Raw genomic sequence first — 21,205 nt, forward strand, 5'->3', positions numbered from 1 at the left:
ATAGGTTGAATATTATATTGTAAATACTGTATATTTTTTATTCAACAGGGCTATTTAGAACTGCTTTGATCCTCAAAAATGATGTATTTTTTGAAAAATCTATTAAGTTAGTAAAAATATTAGCAAGCACGGCATCTGTGCTGAAGTCAAAAATTTTACTCCAAGTACTTTAAAGCTGCTGATTGGGCATTAAAAAAAAATAAGTAAGTGTCCCAACATTATTACTGGGACATTTCTAGTTCATACAGTCATTTGTTTCTTTTATGTATAATATAGTATTGAGGAGACAATTCCACTGAGCCACTTGAGGGGATGCTGAGTGACTGGTACCCCCCCCCCCCCCCCAATGCCTCACCCAGTTCTGTACGCAGATACCTCCCCTTTGCGCCCCTAAAATCCAAAGTTTAGGGTGTGGGGGATGAGAGATAAGTAAAGAGAAAACAAAACACACAGAGGATGGGGATCTCGTTATCGAAAATGTTGACTTTTGACAGAGAAGGGCCTTAACCTGAGTTCTGTGTAATCCCCTACAGAATAGGCACACACTGTAACACGGCAGTGACCTATGATCAGATTATTTGCTTTGAGATATTGTTCAAGAAAAAGAACACATTTTCACTTTTCTTATTTTAGGTAAAAGTGAGAACCTGGTTAATAGCACATCAATGGTATGGAAGTTCAAGGCTTGGAATTCTTGCCTACTTTTTTGGCTGTTTGGACCTTCTTTGGGTTTATGACTTTATATGTTCTTACCATCCTCAATGGCCATGCTGAGTCTTACTTCCTTTACATCAGGTAAGAATATAATTTATTTATATATGGGGAGGGAAAAGGCTGTTGTCGGAGAGTTGGACTTTTGGCTCCAGACAAATGTGTTTCCCACATGGAGCAAGAGGAGAATCTTTTCACCAATCAGTATAAGCCTTGGTGCCTAGTGTGCTCTCTGGCCTATAACTTTCTTTAGCCTGGATTAACAATTAATCAAAAAAGGGCATTGTGGTAAAGGGGTACCCTAACTAATACTATCATGCCCTTAAAGTAGTAATAAAGCAGTCGCAAACCACACAAAAAACTTCCCCCTGCAAGTTAAGAGCATAATGTGCCAGTATGCATCACATACAAGCACACAGATTTCCCTTAAAACTAGGCCCTCCAGCAGCATGCTGTTACTGCTGACAAGGCTTCCATCTTCACCCAGTCTTCCTGCCGAGTTCATGGCTGTTTGAATGGCCGAGCTGTGACAATGTCACTCCCACACATCTACGTGAGAGCCTCAGCTGCAGCACAGCTCCCTCTATTGACGGCATGCCACATTGCGCATGCTCCGGTGGCATCACTGGCTGCTACTAAAATATCTATTTCCTAAACGGTGCACGCTTAGGAGATATTTACTGTACCTACAGGTAAGCCTTATTATAGGCTTACCTGTAGGTGTAAATAAAAAAGCAAACTTTACTACCGCTTTAAGCCATCAGCAGTCTTAGCTTAACATATTGAGTACAATGAAATAAACTTTTCCTAGTAATCTATTTGTTATAATTCTTAAACCAGTACTTGTAGTTTACTACTTTCCATGCTGCTGGTTCCTGCTCTCTTAGTGCTACTTCTCTGAACTTTCACAGGAAAGTGTTAACAGTGGATAGTGCACTCTCAAATCAGTCTGTGAGTTTGTAAAAGGCAGGAGTAGGAGGAAGGAGCAGGGGAGTGTCTTGTTATCCTACAAGGCTGTGTGTTTCTATTTATGAGCACAGTGTTGGGAGACACAACTCTAATCCACGCATACAAGGGTGGTTTCATAAAATGCTGCAAGAGAAAGGACTGGAGCCACCCTAAAACAGGAAACCTTGGGCAGTTGGCATGACAACACCTAAAACAGGAAAATGGGCAAGCTTTAAACAATAAAGAAGCAACATACTCAGTAAGGGATTAAATCAGCCGCTGAAAGTGCTTAACAACTGAGGGTTTATTATCACTAGAACGCTTTCACTGCCAAACTCCACAACTTTTTTCTATGTAGTTTATATAAATAAAATATAGTTGTTGGGATGCATTTCCATTTTTGTAGTCAGATTTGAGAGAACTGTATGTTTGTTATATGTTCCCATTTACACCACATATCTAAAATATATTAGAAAAAAAACCTTCTCACCTTTTTAGGTGTTTCTGTAGAGCACACCCTCAGCCTGTCCCCACGTACAAAGTAGGGACAGTTTGAGTTTCCTCTAGTTATCATACAATGCAGAATCCAAGCCTTGAAATGATTAACAATTTTTTTGGACATACAGTGTTGAAATCTAGTTTGCAATAGATAATGAAATCTGTCAGCACAATAGCGGCAGGGATAAATATTGTAAACTCCCCAGCCCCCTTCCCAACATTACATACCAGGAGAAACCAACTTCAGCTGAGGAGTTTTCAGAAAAGCACAAGTAAAAACATAAGTAGCAGTCTTTAAAGTTATGCTATGTGAATGTAATTATCATGCCTAAAAAAAATGTTAAATGCACATACAGTGCCTTGCGAAAGTATTCGGCCCCCTTGAACTTTTCTACCTTTTGCCACATTTCAGGCTTCAAACATAAAGATATAAAACTGTAATTTTTTGTGAAGAATCAACAACAAGTGGGACACAATCATGAAGTGGAGTGAAATTTATTGGATATTTCAAACTTTTTTAACAAATAAAAAACTGAAAAATTGGGAGTGCAAAATTATTCAGCCCCCTTAAGTTAATAATTTGTAGCGCCACCTTTTGCTTCGATTACAGCTGTAAGTCGCTTGGGGTATGTCTCTATCAGTTTTGCACATCGAGAGACTGAAATTTTTGCCCATTCCTCCTTGCAAAACAGCTCAAGCTCAGTGAGGTTGGATGGAGAGTGTTTGTGAACAGCAGTTTTCAGTTCTTTCCAGAGATTCTCGATTGGATTCAGGTCTGGACTTTGACTTGGCCATTCCAACACCTGGATATGTTTATTTGTGAACCATTCCATTGTAGATTTTGCTTTATGTTTTGGATCATTGTCTTGTTGGAAGACAAATCTCCGTCCCAGTCTCAGGTCTTTTGCAGACTCCATCAGGTTTTCTTCCAGAATGGTCCTGTATTTGGCTCCATCCATCTTCCCATCAATTTTAACCATCTTCCCTGTCCCTGCTGAAGAAAAGAAGGCCCAAACCATGATGCTGCCACCACCATGTTTGACAGTGGGGATGGTGTGTTCAGGGTGATGAGCTGTGTTGCTTTTACGCCAAACATAACGTTTTGCATTGTTGCCAAAAAGTTTGATTTTGGTTTCATCTGACCAGAGCACCTTCTTCCACATGTTTGGTGTGTCTCCCAGGTGGCTTGTGGCAAACTTTAAACGACACTTTTTATGGATATCTTTAAGAAATGGCTTTCTTCTTTCTCTTCCATTAAGGCCAGATTTGTGTAGTATACGACTGATTGTTGTCCTATGGACAGAGTCTCCCACCTCAGCTGTAGATCTCTGCAGTTCATCCAGAGTGATCATGGGCCTCTTGGCTGCATCTCTGATCAGTCTTCTCCTTGTATGAGCTGAAAGTTTAGAGGGACGGCCAGGTCTTTGTAGATTTGCAGTTGTCTGATACTCCTTCCATTTCAATATTATCCTTTACACAGTGCTCCTTGGGATGTTTAAAGCTTGGGAAATCTTTTTGTATCCAAATCCAGCTTTAAACTTCTCCACAACAGTATCTCGGACCTGCCTGGTGTGTTCCTTGTTCTTCATGATGCTCTCTGCGCTTTAAACGGACCTCTGAGACTATCACAGTGCAGGTGCATTTATACGGAGACTTGATTACACACAGGTGGATTCTATTTATCATCATTAGTCATTTAGGTCAACATTGGATCATTCAGAGATCCTCACTGAACTTCTGGAGAGAGTTTGCTGCACTGAAAGTAAAGGGGCTGAATAATTTTGCACACCCAATTTTTCCGTTTTTTATTTGTTAACAAAGTTTGAAATATCCAATAAATTTCGTTCCACTTCATGATTGTGTCCCACTTGTTGTTGATTCTTCACAAAAAAATACAGTTTTATATCTTTATGTTTGAAGCCTGAAATGTGGCAAAAGGTTGCAAAGTTCAAGGGGGCCGAATACTTTCGCAAGGCACTGTATATTCTTAGGGCAATGCTTTTAATGAAAGGAATGGTCTAATGCCAGGGTCACTTTAATAAAGATGAAATTGTAATGCTTTATTGTACCTTTATTATTGGGTCTTAAACCAAAATGATATGGGGGTTCTTCCAGGTCTGGCATGTTCTTGCTTCACCCAATGGGTCAGCATTCTTGATGAAACTCCTCCATATGTTCAATGGAGTCACATTATCTCAGCAGCCAGCTCCATTTCCAGCATCTTACATATGTCAGGAATGGAATGGAATTTTACACTGTCCTGCCTATGCACCTAAGTCTTTGTACAGATGAAAACAAAATACTGTAATGGCAAAAGAAGCATATAAAGTGGCTTTTCTATCAAAAGTCTTCACCTGCTGCAAAGTGGTTTAGTTCCACTCTAATGTCTTGCTTGTTAAGCAATGAAAGTATTGTGGGTTCAGCATCACAAGGGGGTTTGTTGAGCTGTGGCTGCTTTACCTCCCATCTGATGGTGCCTACATAGTGCTGGGGACAGCTCTACTTGGCAGAGCCATCAGCATGAAGCCAATTATCTTTTTAGCTCTCTGGAAGTATGGGGGGCATTCTGACACCATTTTTGCCATTAGCCACCAATAAATGTAATTGGTTTCTGATTGAGCCCTAAATTACTTATAAATAAATTACAGTATAAATCTTAATATATAACCAATATAATATACCTGTATGTAAAATATATTTGGACACAGGTACAATTTTCATACTCTTGGCTCTGTATGCCACCAGAAAAAAATTAAAAACTAAACAATCCAAATGAATTTGAAGTGCAGACTTTCAGCTTTAATTCAAGGGGTTGGACATAAATATCAAGTACAAATTTAAGGAACTGCAACCATTTTTATACACAATCCCCTGATTTTCAGGAGCTCAAATGTAATTGGACAATTAATATAATCATAAATAAAATGTTTATTTTTAATATTTTGTTTAGAATCCTTTACTGGCAATGACTGCCTGAAGTCTGGAACCCATAGGCATTACCAAAGACTGGGTTTCCTCCTTTCTGATACTTTGCCAGGCTCTAACTGCAGCTGTCTTTGGTTGTTCTTTGTTTGTTGGTCTTTCTGCCTTTAGTTTTGCCTTCCGCAAGTGAAATCCATGCTTAATTAGGTTGGTATTAGGTGATTGACTTGGCCATTGCAGAATATGCCACTTCTTTTCCTTCTCCTGGGTTGCTTTTGCAGTGTGTTTTGGATCATTGTTCATCTGTACTGTGAAGCGTCATCCAATCACCTTTGCTGCATTTGGCTGAATCTGGGCTGACGGTATATCTCTAAACACTGCAGAATTCATCTGACTGGTTCTGTCTTCTGTCACATCATCAATAAACCCCAATGACCCAGTGCCACTGGAAGCCATGCCATGCCATCACACTGCCTCCACCATGTTTTACAGATTACTTTGTGTGCTTTGGATCATGAGCTGTCCAAGCCTTCTCCACACTTTTTTCTTCCCGTCATTCTAGTACAGAAAAATATTTGTTTCATCCATCCAAAGAATGCTTTTCCATAGCTGGTTTTGCTTTTTTAGATTTTTTTTGGCAGTCTATTCTTGCTTTTGGTTGTAGTGAACCCTTTGGATTTCCTCTTGTGAAGTCGTTTCTTGATTGTAGACTTTGACAATGATATGCCCACCTCCTGGAGAGTGTCCTTCACTTGTCTGGATGTAGTGAATGGGTTTTTCTTTACCATAGAGGGGATCCTGCGATCATCCACCACTGTTGTCTTACATTTTTGAAGCCTTACAATGGCTTGTTTCACTTGCATGGACAGCTCCTTTGAACGCATGATGTACAATAGGTTCACAGCAAAAGATTCCAAATGCAAATACCACACTTAGAATCAACTCCAGACCTTTTACCTGCTTAATTGATGAAGAAATAATGGAGTAGCCCAAACCTGGCCATGAAATGTTTTTTGATCCAATTGTCCAATAACTTTTTGGTCCCTTGAAAAAGGGGGATGGCTATTCTTAAGTGCTGTACTTCCTAAACCCTTCCTCTGACTTGGATGTACTTATCCTCAAATTAAACCTGTGAGTGTGCACTTTTCAGCCCATATCCTATATATATAACTATAGCTTGAATATGTTTTGTATATATGTCCAAATATATATGGACCTAACTGTATCTAATATCATAATTTTCTATAAGACACATTAATCAGGGGAGTCATTTCTGTACGGCCTCAGGTAGCACAGAAGAGTAAAACATCCTAATGCCTCATTACATAAAGCTAACAACACAAAAGAACAATTTGAGGCCAACTAAGCACAATATTTAAAGATTAAAATGTGAAGATGTATTTGCAGTTTAACTACCTCCCATCTACGCTACAGCCTATATACGGCTGCAGCACGGACTCACATTTTCGGGAGGCCGTTTTTAAACGGCCTCCCAGAAACAGTCTCCCCGCGCGCTCCCGCGAGCGCGCATCGGGGAAAATCTGTGTTGGCCGTGTCCCTTGGACACAGCCAATCACAGATCGTGGTGAATGGCCAATCACAGCGGCCATTCACCACGTGATCGGACCATCCAATGAGAGATGATCTCATATGTAAACATATGAGATCATCTCTCATCGCCAGCGCTCCTTCCTCACACGGAGACTGCAGTGTGAGGAAGGAGGGAGAGCTGCCCAGCGCCGGGGACACAGAAGAATGTAATCAGGGCACCGATCACCAGTGCCCTGATTACACAAGGTAAAAAAAACATACACTCAGTGCCCACAGTGCCCGCCATCAGTGCCCCCCATCAGTGCCCACAATCAGTGCCCATAGTGCTGCCAGTTAGTGCCCATCAGTGCCTCCTCATCTAGGCACTGATGAGCACTGACTGGCAGCACTATGGGCACTGAGTGTGGGCACTGATGGTGCTGCCCATCAGTGCTCATCAGTGCCGTCCATCAGTGCTCATCAGTGCCACCCGTCAGTGTCCATCAGTGCCATCCGCCAGTGCCCATCAGTGCCGCCCGTCAGTGCCGCCTCTCAGTGCCCAGCAGTGCCACCTCTCAGTGCCACCTCTCAGTGCCCAGCAGTGCCACCTCTCAGTGCCCATCAATGCCGCCTATCAGTGCTCATCAGTGCCGCCTATCAGTGCTCATCAGTGCGGCATATTAGTACCTCCTCATCAGTGCCCATAAGTGCCGCCTCATCAGTGGCCATAAGTGCCACCTCATCAGTGCCCATCAGTGCCGCCTCATCAGCGCACATCAGTGAAGGAGAAAAATTTATTTATTTTCAAAATTTACTCACAGAAAATAAGAAAAACTTTTTTTTTTCAAAATTTTCTGTCTTTTTTCTTTTTTTTTGTAAAAAATAAAAAACCCCAGAGGTGATTAAATACCACCAAAAGAAAGCTGTATTTGTGTGAAAAAAATGATAAAAATTTCATATGGGTACAGTGTAGCATGACCGCGCAATTGTCATTGAAAGTGTGAGAGCGCTGAAAGCTGAAAATTGGCCTGGATGGGAAGGGGGTTTAAGTGCACAGTAGGCAAGTGGTTAAAACCATTGAAAAAACTGTATAAAAATAAAAAGTAACCATCATTTCCATTTTATCATGGTAAATCAGTATTCCTTTACTTGTTTTTCAGCGAAACTGGAGACTACTTTCCGGAGTCTGTACTTTTTATGGTTGTGTTTACGGTTTCAGCAGTTCTTGGTATGTCCCAGAACACATAGCATGTTGTGTAATAACTAGTGATAATGTAATGCTGTAAAATTGTGATAGGAAAATTATAATCAACAAGTTTTCTAAACCTCTTAAATCTGGGGCAACATGCCATAAATCCACTTAACAGGAAACTTGGTTTGCAAGTCAGTAACCTACTGAATCTTCTTGGTGTCATAGTGGTAATACTACCACTACACCTTATAAGTACAAAGTTTACTATAGGTCCTACTGTCCATATCCCTGCAGACTGAAAGTAAGCTATTCATCCATGATTTTTCTAGTGGCTCTTCTGTTTTCTGATCTACCAGGTAACATCTCTCCTGCAGAGTTCTGATATAGAGCAAAGAAAATCCAGCATACCATAAATCTGGATTCCAAATGAGCAAAGAAGAATTCTAGTTCACATCCAGTAAAATCCCCTTTATTTCAGCAAGTCCATAAAAAAATGTCCAAACATACTAATAGAAGGGAACAGCATCACCAGCTAAAGCGTTTCACGCTCCCTTTGCGATTAGTCAGTCAAGTACTCACTGATACAAACTACCAATACTTTGCAGTGCGATTTGCATCAATACAGAAAAATTGGCACAAATTGCACTGCAAAGAATCGCATGTGATTTGAACAGGAAAGCGGTGCGATTCCTGTCTGAATCACATGCAATTACCCTCACTGCTTCTGTGTGTGTGTAAAAAAAGGGAAAAGCGCCATCTAGTGGGCAGTTTAAAAATGTTAGAACTCACAGTACATATCTGGCCATATGCAAAATAATCCACATAGGCGTCCCAGTCCACCAATGATAGCAAATCAGGGCTGCTGGAGGTGCTCACAGGGCTGGAGAAGTTACAGGACCCCGAGCATATATAGTGGAAGTGATTTTAACTTGGGAGCAGACCACCTCTACGTCTTTGCCAGCCCTGTGGGCACCTCCAGCGGCCGTGATTTGCTATCATCGGCGGACTGGGACACAGATGCAGATTATTTTACATATTATTACATATATTATTTTATATATTATTTTAGTCAGATATTTACTTACTTTTCTTAAAATAAAGAGCTGTGTGTTTCTTGCTAATTTCAGTATCATATTGTATTTCAGATGCTGTTTTGTCATATTGTATGTACAGATACTATGCCATGAAGTCTTTAGAAAGTCAGCATTGTTATACCCACCTACAGTATACTATCCTTGGACTTGGATGGATTGCCTGTGTTGGCACAGTAATTGTTGCTGTATTTCCGGTATGTAAAAAAACCCTACAAATCATAGTGTAAGGCAGGGGTGGGCAACCCAGCGATCGCGGGCAGGTGACAGATAGATAGTATTCCTTCCTTCCAACCCCCGGACTGCTCCTCCCACATATGCTGAGTGGTGCAGGGAAGGAACAGCTTTAAGCGGAGTCGCTGACAAGCAGAATAAAGGACAGCCTGGACAGGAAGGGCAGTGGGGGTGGTAACTACTGGAAACGAGCCCCTGCAGCAGCTGAAAGAAGTCAGGAGGGAGATGAGGACATGCTGGAACAACTGGGAATCAGTTGTGGTAAATGCCACTCTCACTGCCCCTCCTGTCCAGATTTTCCTTTCTTCTGCTCCCCGAGCCTCGTGTGTGCTCCCTAACCCTCCCACAGAGCTGCAGGCTTCCCTTCCTCTCACTCCCATCAGCTGCTGCAGGGGTCATTTCAGGATGGAGAGCAGGGAAAGGGACTGGTAAATATGTTGGCACTGATCACTCACTGTGCTCATTCACAACTGAAGCATAGTAAACTGTGTTTACTATGCTTCAGTTTGTAAATGAATAGGGAGATTTTTTAGTGCTCTTCCTGTTCATTTATTCTGTGCAGCTGAGGCTGCAGAGATGGAGATTGGAGACATGGAGCCCTCAATTTCCTTTCTCTGTCTCAAAAGTGAGACAGCAAGGGTCTGTTTAAACTACTGACTGACACCGTCCATTACCCTACTTACACCAACTACTGTTCTTCTGACTGTCTCTTAGGAAGGCTACATTTATATTTTTACTGTAACATTTGGTTTATTATATTTTTTTAACGTTTTCCTTACAATTTAGTTAGGCCTTACTGGTTAATTTCTGGTGATCTTTGATCTCTTTCATATTGTTGAGGTAAATCTCCACCTCTCTGTCAGGGAAATGGCCGTAGGAGAACTGGCAACATTGCCAGTAATAGCAATGGACGCTCCTGGCTCAATTGACACTGCCCTCTGCTTGCCTATAAAAGGTGGCCATAGAATCAGACTCATTGCTGGATTATCTCTCCGCTTCCTGTGCGGACTTCCTCTTGTGACCTCGGCTTGTTCCCGATTCCATTTGATCTCCTGCTCCTGGTTTGACCATTGGCTTCTTCCACTGACCATGCTTCTGTTACCTACCGTGTATGACCCTGGCTTGCTTCAAGACCTGTTTTACCTTCGTGCTTCAAGACCTTGGCTATTCTGGTTGTCTCCTATGCATGACCTCGGCTTGTATCACGGTTCCCACTGGCTGCTCCAGTCCCAGATTTCAGCCAGTTCCTGTCTCCGCTACCAGAGACTATTCCTTGGCACAATGTAGCCCACCTGCTCCAGAGCCCTTGAAGACTCCTACCCTGCTGTGGTTCCAGTCTGTTCCAATTCACTTTCAGATTGCACCTAGTTCTACCTACCTGCAGCTGGTAACCCGTGCCACTTGGGGCGCCACACCCTCTGTACCATCTCCAGGGGTGTGCCGCACTGAGCCGCAAGGGGAGCCCTCTCCGCACCTCGGCCTCGGATCAGGTAACCCTGACACTCTCAAAGGTTGCTTACCCCTGAAAGAAATAGTGCAGGTATCCAGCAACCACAAGGGTGACCAGTTAAGTGCAGCTGTACTTGATGATGATTAAAGAAAGATTTATTAATAATGAAACAAAACCCATCAAGCAAGTAAAATATAAAGAAAAATGAATATATACATGAACCATAAACTGAATGACAATATACCCAACCAGCAACCAAACTGTAATACTATATTTACACTATTTGGTTGTGGAGGGGGAGAGATTGGCCTTACCAAACGTTAGTATTCCAACGGCACCTTCCCCATATTGAGAAACATGTGCAAAGAAGGGGGGGGGGGGGGGTTTCCAGCCTTGTCTAGAGTAGGCAAGGATGGAACCAGAGGGGATTTAAATGTGTCACATATGTATATGAGTTTTTTCCAAATTCAGTCCATACTTAAAGTTTCTTTAAAAAAATATTTTTATTAAACAAATATATAAAAAAGTGGACAAACATTTACATTCATTGTGCTTTAGAACACATATACAGTACATTGAACATAATACTTAGATTGCACAAAGCCCACATAGGGTTTTTTTTAAGAGGCGATATGTGAAATGTCGCTGGAACTACGCGTTTCGCTGTGAGTGCTTCCTCAGGCTCCAGCTGTTGATGTTGATGTGTAAAAATAATTAAATTAATAAATGAACCAGTCTAGCTTCCTCTTTCTAGTCCCTAAAAGGGACTGGAAAAAGAAGGAAGGGATGACCTTAATTGGGAGTACATAATAAAGATCTATAAAGTACATATCGATTTAATGTATGTTAAAAAGCTCACAAACTAATTAGGGGCCTTCCGAAATGCGAAAGAGAAAACCGAAGGAGAAAACAGGGATTCTGCCTCCTGGCATAAGGCAATCAGATCACAGTACTGATCTCCATTTCCTTTTTCAGACCCCGGGGATTTTTATCTCTCACAACCTTTTAAAATCGCTCAGCTACTGGTAGTTTGCTGGAAATGGATTCAATTACCCAGACACCCATTGGAAGATTTTCCATAAAATGCTGCAAAATAATTTTTTTACTGCACTGGGATGCGCCCTCTGCTGTTCTTTTTGTTGCTTTAGGCCTGTTTTACACAGGCTTCATCTTGTATAAGAGCAATGGGAACAGCAATGTTTTTTTTTTTTTTAAATAAACTTTCAGCAAGCTTTTTAAAAGCTTTCGGCATGCTTCGAGCAGTTTTCTCAGGGCCAGCGCGGTACAATGATCTGTCACAGATTGCACAGCTGCGTGCCCCCAGGGGTGTGCATGAGTGGCAAGGGTGAAGTCGACCCAGGGTAAGGAAGCTTGGCCTGGCTGTATTATAATAGGCAAGGCAGGAGGTGGTTAAACAGAAGTGAATAGTTTAGTTTATCACTTTATTACATTGTTGGAGGGTATACTGACCCACCAGAAACACAGGGTTAGTTGAAGATGTTACCATTCAAGTCCTAAAACCCTACTTCTACATTATTGCTTGAGGATTAATGTAATATAAAGTTTGTTAAATCTGCCTGTATTAGGATGTGTCATGTTTATGTTTATATTTTAGGCAGTAACTTACCCCGTGCCACACAGGATTGCTGCCGCCATCTCATTTTTAGGTAGTGCCATACATAACACGTGCCAGGCCGGATGCCTATATAAACTTTCATTCAACAGCCGGCGTATGTGCCATCTGAGGATGTCCATCTCCATTATAACAGTCGTCTGTCTCATCACCTGTATCCTTTTTAACCAATACTACAGAAGGTGGGGAAAATGTTATATATATACAGGGCTTTTTTCAGCGGGAGCGCGGGGGAACGCAGTTCCGGCACCTCCAGCACTGACTGTATGTAATGGCAAGGGGTTCAAGGTCTATTAATGCTAGCTGCTGGGGGGGGATCTATTGTTGCTGGAGATCTACTTTTGCGGGAGGGGGAGGGGCGTCTACTGTTGCTCAGGAGGTCTATTGTTGTTGGTGGGGGTTCCACTGTTGCTAGGAGTCAGTTGTTGCTGGGAGGGATCTAGTGATGCTGGCTGCAGGGAAATCTGTTGTTGCTGCTGGGGTCTATTGCGAGTGATACATTGTTGCTGGGGGAGAGTCTATTGCTGCTGGCTGCTGGAGAGTCTATTGCTGCTGGCTGCAGGGAGAGCTGTTATTGCTGCTGGAGCTCTTTTGCTGCTGGGGAAGGGGGTGTTTCCTTCCTGGTGGTTCATTGTTGCTGAGGGGATCTATTATTGCTGGCTGCATGTGATCTAGTTTAATGTTTTTCTTATTATTATTAACAAATTCCATACAAATTACTTAGTACCAAAATTGTTACATGGTTCTGTATTCTCTAGAAGGAGCAGTACTTGGAGGTGGGTAGAACTAAGGAATGGTGCAGGAGGTGGGTAGGGGGGCGGAGACAAGGGGTGACTCGGAAAGGGGGGTTCCTGCACCTATTATCTGAGAAATAAAGCCCTGTATGTATATATTATATAATTTGTTTATGTGTCTGGAGAATAACTGTCTGGTGAGAAAACACAGATCTTAAAAAAAAAAAAAAAAAAACAGCAACTATAGAGGTTCTAACCCTTGCTCACTCTTTCAAACAAAAAAACAATAAGTTCCACCTAAGGCCAGGTTCACATATGTGCCTGGGGTCAGGTGCGTGTCTGTTCACACCTGTTCAGGTATGAAGTTTTACCTGAATTCGCACCTGAACTGGACCCAAAGACGCACAGGACCTTTTTGCAATTTAGACCACGGCCGCCCCAGACCTGTGTGAATCGGCTGTAACGAGAGCTAATCACGCTCGAGTGTCATGCGAATTGGATGCAGGGAAATCCTCAGCCAATTCGCATATATGTGAACCCAGCCTAAAGGGTAACTAGTGAGGGAAAAAAAAAAAAGAGCAAATAAAAAAAATAAATAAAAAAGCACACAAATCTAGCATATACGATTGCTACACATATTGTAATTGAAGGTGATTAAAAATTACCTTTCCTTTTCAATCTGCAGCTGTGTAATTTGCAATCAAATGCAATTCAATATGGCTACATAGATAGTGTACAGAATTCCCCCCAGATACTGTATGTAATTTCCTGCTTGTATGATTGGCTTACTGATTTTTCCAGAACTGTGCAAGTCAGATTTAGGGCATCCTTTGCAATAAAAATATCATTTTTGGTTAAATACTCCCAAAGGAAAATCACATTTAAAGGAGAGCAGAACTTGCCACTTGCCTCATTAGAACCCTGCAAGTGCAGCAGCTGATTAATAATTGTAAAACTACTACTCATTAGATAAATTTTCGACATGGACACCTATTTCTTCAGGAAAAGCAAAAGATGGGAATCTACAACAAAGATAAAATCCCTGCAATATACATAGATCACCCGGTGGGCAATGTTTTTTTTTTCTCAACAAAAATGGAGAAACTTGACTTTAAATGGAGTTAAAGTCAAGTTTCAGGTGTACTTGCAGTGTTATGTGAACATGCAAGTGCAAATTGCAGCAATCCAGATCATATAAAGAACTACAAAATATTACACAAGTTTAATTGTGCTACTTCCTTAACGAGGCTTGGCAGTTTTCCTCTCATGTTTAATATGGTGGCAGATCTGCTCTCGAAGTCTGTGTTTACATGTAGGTTTCCTTCAACACGTTTCTGGCTGTTCACTCTATAGTTACACTCTCAATACCAATAGGGTTTTTTAGTGCAAGAAACAGATGCAAAGCAGTTAAAACTATGGTTGAGGTTGATGCCCACTGTCACATGTAAGGGTTAATGTGACTTTCAGCTGGTGGACTGGGAAAGCAGACCCAGCTACTACTAGCGGCAACCTTAACCATTGGTGGCCATACACTATACGAAAAATCATTCAAACCAATTTTCGAAAAACGAACACTCGGCCGTGAGAGCAAACGATCGTGCCATCATGTAATGACCGATAAATCGTTCAATGGACATAAATGAATCAGCTTTTTGTTTGTTTTTTTTTTCACATATACCTAGTGCAAACAGTTTGGATGAGAAACACATTAATCTTTCAATTTATCGTTATTTTGGAAGAAAATTTCCAAACGTGTCCTTCATTTTTTCGGCTCAAAAAAACTTCACAACCGATTACCGATTCTGGCCGAAAAAAGAACTGTCCAAATAACCAAATTTCGGCCGATTTTTCGCATAGTGTATGGCCAGCATTAGAACCATCATTTGGGACTAATACATCAATTCACAACTAACCTGAAAATCGTGTATTTTTTTTTTTTTTTTACTTGTTTCAATTAATTAATTCAGAATCCAGACAGTATGGATTAGTGATGAGCCGAACACCCCCTGTTCGATTCGCACCAGAACACTGCGAACAGGGGAAAATTTTGTTCGAACAAACAAACTCCATTGAAGTCTATGGGACTCGAATGTCAAAAATCAAACGACCTTATTTTGAAGAGTTAAATGCAAGTTATTGCCCAAAAAAATTGTATTGGGGTCCGGGTCCTGACCTGGAGAACATGTAGCAAGGCAAATATTTTTTTTAAAAACAATCGTTTTTAAAGGAGCAGCGATTTACTGATTTTAATGGGGCTTAAAGTGAAAGTATAAAAATGTAAAATTCCTCCAAATATCATGCCTGGTCGGGGTCCCCTTAATGTGCCTGTAAAGTAGCGCATCTTTACAATGTATGTAGCCTACTGCAGCAATACTGACATTTCTAAAAGGAAAAATGTCATATACAAATATACATACAAATTTCAAATCGCATGCACTTGTCATACAGGTGCATAAAAATTGGGCCTTGGGGTTGTTGGTGATGCCTGAACACCGCAACCCATTGCAGTTACTCTTGCTGGGCGCAGAACGGGCTCTGCTGCTAAAAAGTCCATACCAATTTGAAATTGGCAAAGATAAAAGTGTTGTATGTGTTCTCATCAGTGATCTAGTGGGGGGCGCTCTGCTGTCATCTGACCTGGCCAAGGTTGGGTGTCAGCTATGCAAACCTGCTAGAGTGAAGGGGACCTGGAAGGCTAGTATCGGCTGGAACTGAAACTGAAATTGGGCCTTTGGTGTTGCTGGTGCCTGAACACCGTAACCCCTCACAGTTACTCTTGCTGGGCGCAGGGCACAGGGACAGGACCTGCTATTAAAAATTACATACAAAATTTAAATTGTATGCACCGGTCATACAAGTGCAGAAAAATTAGGCCTTGGGGGTTGGTGGTGACCTAAACCAAAAACATTGTTGGAAACTAGCAGAATCAAGGTTGAGGAATAGGATAGGCAGCATATGCAGTCTTCAAGGGAGGGCAGACCCCTAGCAAATTCAATCAGTTACATCAGCATCAGGGGCTTGATAGCTGCGGTTAATCCAGCACTGATTCATTTTGATAAAAAAGTCAGCTGGTCAACAGTCTGTGGACAGACACTTTTGTCCAACACAAAACCTCCAGCAGCACTGAACGTCCATTCAGAAAGCATGCTGGAAGTAGAACAGGCCAGTAGCTCCAATGCATATTGAGCAAGTTCTGGTCAGTGGTCCGTCCTCAAGACCCAGTAACCCAGTGGATGCTCACTTAGAAAGTTCTTGCCCCTAAATAATAATGAACCATATGATGGAGATGCTGCTGATGGTTGCTTAAACCTAACAACCCTGGGTGCTGCTGAGGACTGTTTAAAGGCATCGGTCAGCCGGCCGCCTTCTCCACCGCTCCTCCATTGGCGGAATGATGCCTCAGAAACCCGTCCAGAGAATGTTAACCTCCCAGTGTCTAGAAAGGTGGTACACATTTTTTTTCAAGGCCTCCTCAAGATGTTTCATCCTCTGCTCCCTCTGCGAAGGCAGGATGAGCTCTGGAACTTTACCCTTGGAACGTGGATCAAAAAGGGTTGCCAACCAGTAATTATCCCTCTCCTTGAATCCTCGGGTCCTTTCGCAGGCTTTGCAGAATCAGGGAGCCCATGCAACATAAGTTGGAGGGGGCATGAGCCGAGTCCTCTGGGTCACTAAGGATGACATTGTCAGGAGGAACCTCTCCCCAACCACGTAAACTCCTGAGGTTTCTGGGGAATCAAAACCCTCCCTTGAAGACTGCTGAATGCTATCCTCAACATCCATGCTGCCGCAATCCTCCTCCTCTTCCTCCTGTGTGTTTTGTGGCCCTGCAGGAATGATATCTGCATAAAGGGGACCTTGTAAAGAATGATTCCACGAGGCGTGTGCTCCAGCAGGTAGACTAGAGGGATAGTGTCACTGATGCATGCATTGTCCCGGCTCACCATCCTTGTGGCCTCCTCAAATGTTGACAGGACGGTGCATGCATCCTTTATCAAAAGTCACTGGCGTGGTGAAAAACAGCCAAGCTCCTCTGACCTGGTCCTTGTGCCATACTCACACATGTACTTATTGATGGCCCTCTGCTGCGTTTGTAGCCGCTGCAGCATTGCTAATGTGGAGTTCCACCTTGTGGGCATGTCACAAATGAGGCGGTTGATGGGCAGGTTGAATTTGCGTTGAATGCCAGATAAGCAAGCACTGGCATTGTATGAACGCAGTAAGTGGCCACAGAGTTTCCTGGCCTGCCCCAGAAGGTCTTGGAAGCCTGGGTATCTGGTCAAGAAACGCTGCACCACCAGATTCAGGACATGTGCCAAGCATGGAAAATGTGTCAAGTGCCCCTGTCAGAGGGCGGAGAGAAGGTTGGTGCCATTGTCGCATACAACCATTCCTGGCTCATGCTGTCGTGGTGTAAACCATCTCCAAGCCTGTCCCTGCAGAGCTGACAATCTCTGCCCTGGTGTGACTCCTATCCCCTAGACAGACCAACTGAAACACGGCATGGCATCTTTTAGCCTGACTGCTTGTGTAGGCCATTGAACGCTTAGGGAGCATGGAAGAGAAGGAGGAGGTAGGAGGCAGAACTGCACCAGCTTTTTGGAGGCATGGTGGCAAAACAAGCTGCAACACTGAACCCTGTCCTGCATCCTTCCCAGCTGCCAGCAGAGTTACCCAGTGCACCCTGAAGGAAATGTAACATCCCTGTCCACGCCTGCTGGACCAAAAGTCAGCAGTAATGTGCACCTTCCTGCTGACTGCTCTGTCCAACGAGGCCAAAACACTACCTTCCACATTACAGTAGAGAGCTGGAATGGCCTTTTGGTACCTTCCACTGTGGTACAGCGCATTCCACAAATTTGCAAAAGGGAGCAGAGTCTACCAGATGAAAAGGCAACAATTGTAATCTTAGCAATTTGGCCAAGCTAGCATTAAGACGCTGAGCATGTGGATGGCTGGGACAGCATTTCTTTCTACGTTTCAGCAACTGGGGTAGTGAAATTTGCCTGCTGCTCAAATCAAGCGGTGGTGTACTGCTAGCAGGTTGGGTGCAAGTCTCTGTGGCACTCATTGCTATACCATCATCCCTCTCAATGCAGGTATTTGAGAAGACATGAGGTATAGTAGGGTTAGAGATCCCAGATGAGGAGCAAGGTGTAGTATCCTTGTTTTGATCTTGTGGCTCTTTCAGGTGCTGTTGCCAACCAACTGCATGGCAGGTCATCATATGCCTTGTCAAGCATGTCATGCCCAAGCGGTTGGTGTTCTGGCCACGCTTTATCCGCTTCAGCCAGATGTTGCAAACAGCATTGCTGCAGTCTACTGCACATGCGCTGAAAAAAGCCTACACTAATGAACTTTTGGAAGTCCGCGGGAAGTTTGCAGCAGCCTGCACCTGTGGAGCTCTGTGCTATGATGCAATAGGTTGGCTTGGCTACTCCTATGGCGCACATCCTGCCTCATTGGAGTTATGCCTCCTCCTCTGTTTCCTCCTCTATCCTGTCAGGCACCCAAGTACAGTCAGTGACCTCATCATCCCCTCCCTCCTCATCACTGGAGCAAACTTGGCAGTATGCTGCAGCTGTGGGAACATGACTGCTAGGTTCTTGTCAGTCATTGTCACCCCCTCTCTCTAGGCTCACGTTATTCCCTTCATCAACCTGTGAACCAACATCACAGCTTTCAAATTGCTGCGCATCCTCCAGCAGCATGTCACTGACACTATGATCGTATAGTTCAGGTAACTCCTCCGTGCATGATGTTGGGGCGACAGAAGGAGTAGCTGTGGAGAAGGAGCCTGTGGAACGGGCCGCTTTGGCAGCTGTGGTGGAAGGCAAACTAGTGTGAGCGTGGGTGCCAGGACGAGGAGGATGAGGACAGCCTATTTATCCACTCCCCCTACATGTTGTGGCTGAATAACACGGCCAGCAACGGAAAAAAAGGATATCCACTTTAGCCGACCCCAACAAAAAAAAAAAAAACAAGAAAAAACTCTTCCACCGAAGCTGGCTCCCACCGTTCTGTCAGCTCAGGTGTCTGACAGTACTTATAAAACTATGGGGCACGACAACATCACCCGAATAACCCGCCCCTTTTTTAAGTCACCACCTCAGGCATTATAGGTCGCCGCATTGGCCACGCCCTATGGTTATATAAGAACTGTCAAGACACTGGAGCTGCCAGAACCGCGGGAGCGTTCGTCGGTGGAGGGGCATTTTTACATTTTTTTTATTTGGGTCAGCGGCGACGGCCATTGTGATTGACATTGTAGCTACCACGGGGGATATTATTCATTTTTATTAAAGGACTTGGCAAAAACTGCCTCCTGTTTTTCTTACACTACACATTTTTTTTTTTTGGGTGATTGAGTAGGGGTACTATGTACCCCATACTCATTCACATGGGGGGGGAGATTCTGATAAGTCCCCTGCCCACCCACACCTACAACCACAGCCTAGAGTTGTGGGGAAGGGGCCCTTGTCCCTATCAACATGGGGACAAAGCACCCTCCCATTTTGAGGGCATGTGGCCTTGTATGGTTCAGGGAGGTGCTCGCTCGTCCCATACTTGGATAAGGGGGTCCTGTATGGATTTTGGGGCAACCCCATGTCATCTTTTTTTTGGCGTGGGGTTTTCCCGCAAGACCCAAGTCACGCTTCTCAAAGTTGGATTAAAATCTGATCTCGCTCATCAGTCGGATCAATGTTGGACCAGTGTCACAGGGCAAAGTCAGATCAACAGTAACATGACTTTCATGTCGCACCAATGTGAACTGAGTCTAAAACCAAGAAGCAGATTGGTTACTATGCACCGCTGCAACAGATTCTGAGTGTACCAGTTTTAGTAACTCTCTCTTAGTGGTATATGCCATTCAAAGATACGAGATTCTTTGCTTGCTATAGCAGGTTTGTTGACAACGTTGCAACCATCCGCCAATGTTTTCCATCAGCCTTCAGATAGAAGGTGGAGACTGAGGTCTAAATTGATCTTTACCACTACAGTTCCAAAACAAGTAGTCTTTCTTTTGCTAGATACACAAATTATGGCCATTTGGTCAAAATTGTTGTAATTGAAGGCTGAAAAAAATCTTTCAAAATGGCCATTAATATTGCCAGAAATAATGTTGTCTCCAATAAGCGATGTTCATTGTTGCAATAGACAGGAGAAACAGTAGCGTTAGACACACAGTAATGCACTGTTATCTGAATATTAAAAGTGGTTGAGTGATGCCTGCATTTTACTGTGGTGAGGTCTCCCCAGTCTATTGTTGCCTGATGGCATTTGAATACTTTGTACACTTTTTTAGTACATATATACTAAAATAAAGTTACATATACTGCGGCCACTGGATGGCGTTTTAACCAAAAAGCATTTGATTTGTTTTTAGATCACTGGAAAAATAGCCATTATAACAGAGTGGCTAGGAGCCATTGGAATTCTGGTCTACAAACTCACACACTGTGCAGATTTTCAGGTTTGTACATCAAGCAAAATGCCTACAGATTCTGCCGTAGCATCTTGTGTATATTTGTTTTTAATAATGCATATGGATACAGGTGTATAATCTCTGTAATACTCTATTTGGTTTCCAGCATCTGGCATTTAAATGGCATTGTAGTTGCAGAGAGAACTGGCTATTTTTAAGAAATACACAGCAAGGAATCCGGAACTACTTAAGACTGGCAGGTTGCAAGAAGAACCAGATTTCTTAAAAGTTTACCAATGCCTCCATGGTTTCACACTAAAACTGGGCTGCATTGCAAATGAAGAACAGGAGAACAATGTAAAACTGGTACATCAAAACCTACCTAAAGGCTATTCCTCATGAACACTCCTCACCCAGGAGACCATCAAGTCTTTTATTTGCCAAGTTCAATGGGCCAGAAGTATATTACGAACAAGAAAAGTGGATACAGCAAAAGTCCCATGTCCTTCATTCTGTGGGCTAGAAGAGTTGTCTTCTTGAGGAGACTTTAGGAAACCCTATCTTTTACTATGAACTTTTAAATGTGACATTTCCTCTTAAAATAAAAATCAAAAAACATTTTAACAGTTTAGCTTTTACTATTCACTTTTATTTTTAGGAGGGGTTACCTTCTTTAGAGCTGAGTAGTAACACATGAACACAATTACAAAACTTCTGAGATGCTCAAGCAGCGGGAGTATCCTGACTCAGATTCCATTACTTAATGGTAAGGTTACCTGAACTCAAATTGCTGTCAACAAGAACAGGTTTCTGCCATCTGATTTCCTAGTGTACTA

The 21,205-nt window shown here is 42.8% G+C and overlaps 1 pseudogene across 1 annotated transcript; it reads left to right on the plus strand.

The window, feature by feature from the left end:
• Positions 1-650: 650 nt before the first annotated feature.
• Positions 651-20,710, plus strand: LOC309559814 (DNA damage-regulated autophagy modulator protein 1-like; annotated as a pseudogene). Its single transcript, XR_014226204.1, has 7 exons — positions 651-795; positions 7,770-7,837; positions 8,947-9,089; positions 12,192-12,363; positions 14,200-14,255; positions 20,331-20,417; positions 20,536-20,710. The product of XR_014226204.1 is annotated as a DNA damage-regulated autophagy modulator protein 1-like (transcript).
• The last annotated feature ends 495 nt before the right edge of the window (positions 20,711-21,205 follow it).

Source organism: Pelophylax lessonae (genome assembly GCF_965119305.1).
Source record: "Pelophylax lessonae genome assembly, chromosome: 7".
In the NCBI taxonomy this organism is placed as follows: Eukaryota; Metazoa; Chordata; class Amphibia; order Anura; family Ranidae; genus Pelophylax; species Pelophylax lessonae.